General features: G+C 53.2%; 1 long non-coding RNA gene across 1 annotated transcript; it reads left to right on the top strand.

Annotated features, from left to right (window-relative positions):
- The first annotated feature begins 484 nt into the window (after positions 1–484).
- On the top strand, positions 485–4,657 carry LOC120865150. Its single transcript, XR_005721322.1, has 4 exons — positions 485–514; positions 1,746–1,784; positions 3,067–3,138; positions 4,572–4,657. It is a non-coding gene; the product is annotated as an uncharacterized LOC120865150 (long non-coding RNA).
- The last annotated feature ends 789 nt before the right edge of the window (positions 4,658–5,446 follow it).

Raw genomic sequence — 5,446 nt, 5'->3', positions numbered from 1 at the left:
CAAGACAACAACAACAACACGGAGGACCACAACGCCTACCACAGTCAGGACAACAACAACACGGAGGACCACAACGCCTACCACAGTCAGGACAACAACAAGAACAACAACAACAACTCAGAGGACCACAATGCCTACCACAGTCAGGACAACAACAACAGAGAAAACAACCAGAACAACAACAAGACCTACCACAGTTAGGACAACAACGACGACAACAACAACAACAAGGACAACAACGACAAGGACGACAAGCATTACCACAACGCCTACCGCTGTCAGGACAAGCAGGACAATGACGATGACGATGGCAACAGTGGCCACAACAACGACCACAACGACCACGACGATGACAGCGCCGGCAATCCCCACCACCTTCACAAAGACAACAACCTCTGGGACTACAGCTGTCACCCAGAGACCGGTTCCCAGCAGTCCTTTCTTGTATGCTACATTCATCCCCTCACTGACTGTGATCCCATTGGTGCTTATCTGTCTCTGCTGCTACAAGAGGGTGAGTGACCCCTACCAGAACAGCCCCTGTCCAGCCCTCCCCAACCCCCTGAGACACCAGACACATGCCTGCCCCCTGCTGCTGCTCTTTGGCAGGGTCCCATCAGCTCTGAGGCCCTCACACCAGCAAACAAGGCGCAGACTGTCTTTCCATATCTGGGCATAGACACAGCCTGAGCATCTAGGGGGCTGCCTGCCTCATGCTCTCACATTCAAAGGGAAGGGATCTATGGGCTGTCCCAGCCCTGGGGAGAGGGGCCACTGCACCCTCTGAGACCAAGGCTACCCTATAGCAGTCAAGATTCTGGAGGACTCAGGTGGACCAAAGGCCCTGGAGTTTTTGCTGCTGGGGGAAGGAGAGGAGTCTGCAGGAGTGGCTGTGCCTTTGAAAACAGAATGGATCCCTGCCCGTGTCTGGTGCTTTCTGTCACTCTTTGATCAGTCTTCACTAAGTCACCAGGATGTGCAGGGCCCTATGCTGGGCATAGAGGGGCAGATATGAAGCACCCACCACACTTGCTCACAGGACCTCACTGTCTGGTGTCTCATCTGACATTAGTACCTGGGTGGGGGGGAAGAGGGGTAGGCATTGAGGGTAAATGTCCCCCTCAGAGGGTGTGACAGGTGCCCTGGTCATGAAAAGAATAGAGACTGGCTCTGGGGAAGGAGGGGAGACAGAGGGGATGGCCAGCCAGGTTTGCAAGAGCACAGGACAGAGCTGGGTGAAGAAGAGAAAAAAGCAGAGCTGAGAAAGGACAAGCAAAGCAGCATAGAAACCAGGAGATCAGGTTTCTGCAAAGAGCGAGAAGTGAGGAGAGAAAGCTTCCTGAGATGGAAGTGGACCATCATCCTTGAGGGCTGTTAGGCTGGGGGCGGGCTCAGGGGGATAAGGGATGGGGAGGAATGTGGGGAGTGTTCTTTTGTTTTCATATGATGTCATGGCAGCTGATGAAAACTTCCCACCGGGGCCCCTACCAGGGACAAGGGGTTTTAGACTGCCCATCTCCCCCTTGAGTCTACACAGAGGTATGAATTCCCATTGAAAATAAAGGAGCCTGGGGCTCAGGAAGGTGGAACTTGTTGGCCAAGTCGCTCAGGCAACGTAGGCTGTAACCCCAAAACCCATGTTTTGACCCCTTACTGCTGCAGAAGAGGGTTCCTTCCTGTCTGCATGGCTGAGCCACAGTCCTTCATGCCCCATCCACCCTATTTATGTCTCTTTAACATCTTAGGTCATCAAGGAGCCACCATCAGCCCCAAGACCAGAAAAGGTAAGTGATGTGTTTGGTTCAGATGTTGTCAGCATGCTAGCTGCACACAGTGCTCTGCGCAGAGAGGCCTCTGCTGCCCATGGTGAGATGGCCTCTTGCAACCCTCTAGTTCCCACCTACGTGGGCAGAGAGAACTGGCAGAAAGAACAGGGTGACAGAAGGAAGGGAAGGACCCTAGAGAGGATGTGAGACTCATGCAAATGGCACCCAGACAACACTGTTCCCCAACCCCCAACACAGCTTGATCCAGGGCCTTTAGCACTGAATTCAACAATGTGGGGTAGCCTGTTTCAGGAACAGCTATATTCTCTCCTGATATCAATGGGCTTTTTGAAATTCCCAAAGGACTGTTTGTAAGATGGTCCTTTCCAGGACTCAGGTAAGTTTTGGGAAAGGATCCTCAGGTTTCAGGGACTTGGTCCCCCTCCCTGGGCTCTGATGTATGTTGGGCTTTGTTTCCTTGTTCTTCATCCCTGGCTCATTTCAGGGTGAGGGTCTCGGTGGGGTTGGCCTTTGGGGACTAGGGGCTTAGGAAGGGGGAGTGAATCTTACCTGACAGTGAGGTGTGAGCCCAGATGAGCACAGGGACAAAGGGTCAGGAGAGGATGCTGTGGCAGACTCAGGGTGGGGACCCAAACCAGGGCCCATAAGAAGCAGTTAGAGCAAGGGGTCCCAAGTCAGTGGGACCTGGGTTTGAGATCTACTGGCAAACAGGGTCTCTGCCAGGGCTGGCATCAGCACTGGCTGCAGTGTGGGGCCTGGGGAGGCTGGATCTGCCAGAGGTGGGTGAATGTAGCCCTGCCACCTGCTAACGCTACACGCTGGACAGCCTCCATCACGTAGCACAGCCTCACACCCAGCTTCTCCTACAGGGGCGGCCTCTGGAAACAAGGGAACAGGACAGTTTGTTGATCTTTGGAGAAGAGCCATCTTCATAAATTAAATGGGCTTGGTGTGTTTTTACATGGAGACCACTGTCTTATGTGCCAGGGGCTGCTCATTTCTCCTTGATTCTCCAACAAACATCTGCTGAGTGGCCAGTACTTGACCGGAGAAGGCAATGGCAACCCACTCCAGTACTCTTGCCTGGAAAATCCCAGGGACAGGGGAGCCTGGTGGGCTGCCATCTATGGGGTCACACAGACTCAGACATGACTGAAGTGACTTAGCAACAGCAGTAGCAACAGCAGTACTTGACAAGTGCCAGGGCAACAGAGGCCATGTGTCTGCATCCAGGAGCTGTCAGATGAGAAAGCCGACAATTATTTTCTCTTTCTCACAGCCATGCCCTGTACAGACCACAGTGATTGTCTCCCGCTGTGAGTGCCAAGAAGACAGGATAAGACAGATGGAGGTGAGAAAGGCCCATAGGAGGGGAAGAATGATCCCCCTTAAGGCTGGGGGTTTGGGGGAGCAGGGGGTCAGATCGATCCACATGGACTTGGGCCTAAAAGACCTGGCTTGGATGAACATGAGCTTTAATGGGCTCTGGTCTCCCGCCACTTGGTGACAGGGCAAATCCAGAAGCTCTTCCCACCCTAGTGGCTCAGAGTGAGACAAAGAGTTGAATGTTCATGCACTCACTGCCTCCAGCTGTCCCAGCACCGGGGTCTTCCCCTTGAACAGGCCCAGGATTCTGGATGTTGGTGGCTGACTCACAGCTGGCCAATTCCTCGCTCTCACAGAGATTGTCATCAGCTCTGACAATATCCTGAGTTTCACCAGAGAGTGATTGGATGAGAGAAAAGAAACAATGACAAAGAGCCGCACACAAGTCAGGGAAAAAAGCAAAAGAAAAAGAAACTTCTGAGCCAAGATCCTACCACCATTAAAATAGCTGTGGGAAGTGCCCACAGCTCCCGTCTGCTCAGTGAGAGAGGCAAAGGCCTCACTGCAGGTTCTTGTGGCGCCTGAGATGGGGTGACAGGAAACACCGGAAAGCGGGAAGCTGAGGACACTTCCTTCCCCTGGGTGACTGAGATCCCCGCTGGCAGGAGGCTGAGAGACGACAGGGAGGGGCCCAGGTGGCAGGTGTGAGGAAGAAGGAACCACGATCTCTGGGTTCATCTTTGCCCTCCTCACTCTGGTCCTGCCTCTGTCCCTGTGGGGTCCATTGCTTCCTCCTGGGAGCTTCAAATGGCAGCTGAAAGGCCAGCCCCACATCTTCCCTGACTGTCACTGTGGGGGCCCAGGAAAGCCAGAGTTCGCCTTCCAAGAGGGAGGAAGCCACCTGCCAGGGACTTGTTCCCACTCAGAGGCCCGGCCCCGCATCCTACCTCACCAGGCCCACTTTCTGGCCTGTCCTTTGTTTCCCTCATCTTTCTCTTTCTCCCCAGTATCGGGACCCTTCCCCTTGAGCGGGGAGCGGGTCTCTCCCCTGCCTCTCCCTTTCTGCCCCCACATGCAGGCCCTCTTCCTCCTCCTTCAATCTCCTGCCTGGTCCCCACACCCACCATGTTTCTCCTTGAGGACCTCTCCTTGGCTACTGCCTACCTCCTCCAACCTTTGACATTTTTTTTTTTAATTCAAAAGCAGCCCCAACATCTCCTCCTACACCTAAAGCACTGATTTGTTCCAGAATCCAATTTAGTCTCTGAGCCACAGAGTCTGTCTCCCAACAAACACAAAAGGTTTCCCTGCCCCGTGCCCCAGGGGAAGCCTGCAGCGCCGCCTCAGCCAGGGTGCGGGGACACAGCCCTGGGGACTCGTGGGAGACGGAGGCGATGCTGCTCATCTGGAGGCAGCGTCTATGCCTGTAGCTTCCTCACAGCCACTTCTGCTTTGCAGGGAAAACTGGATGTTTTTTATAACTTTCTTCAGCGCCGCAGCCTGGTGCCATGGATGTGGTGTCCAAGCAGGGCCATGGTAAGCTGGACACAGGGATGCTGTCTGTGGGCTGGGGTCTTGGTTTTGCCCTTGAAAATTGTTCCCTGGGACTGTGAATCAGAGAACCCTGTCCCAGCATCTGCTGAGAGAAATGCCCAAGATGTAGAAAGACCTGGAGGTCATGAGCCTCCAGATGGTTCTTCACATGGCACCCAAGCATTTCCCCTGCATCCTCACCAAGGATATTAGATCTGTTGTTCTTCAGAACAATGCCCAGAACTTCTAAGCTTCAGTAAAAAAGGGCTGAGGGGCCTATTGGCCTTCCATCCATCGTCTGTCCCCACTACCTACCCACTGCTGTGAGACTGCTGGCTGCACCCCACCCGCAAGACCCTCCTGGGTTGGCCACTCAGGTACCAGGAGTGCTGGAGGACATGGTGACACCCCCTCCCCAATGTTGTCTGGCCGACACTGACTGCCTTTACCGGGTTGTAAAGATGTCCTCCTTGTGCCAGTGTCTGTGACAATTGGGAGAAGCCAAATCATTCCAGATGGTATTCTCCAAAATTAATAATAATGATGGATCATTTTGCTGCATCTTTTCTGTGGATCAGTTGCTAAACCAAGAGTGTTTTCACTGCTTTAATCCTCCCAGTAGCTGTATAGGTAGATACTACCTAGATAGCATATTGAAAAGCAGAGACACTACTTTGCCAACAAAGGTCTGTCTAGTCAAGGCTATGGTTTTTCCTGTGGTCATGTATGGATGTGAGAGTTGGAATGTGAAGAAGGCTGAGTGCCGAAGAATTGATGCATTTGAACTGTAGTGTTGGAGA

Source organism: Oryx dammah, unplaced genomic scaffold (genome assembly GCF_014754425.2).
Source record: "Oryx dammah isolate SB20612 unplaced genomic scaffold, SCBI_Odam_1.1 HiC_scaffold_6, whole genome shotgun sequence".
Classification (NCBI taxonomy): domain Eukaryota; kingdom Metazoa; phylum Chordata; class Mammalia; order Artiodactyla; family Bovidae; genus Oryx; species Oryx dammah.
This window is presented reverse-complemented; position numbering and strand designations above follow the sequence as displayed.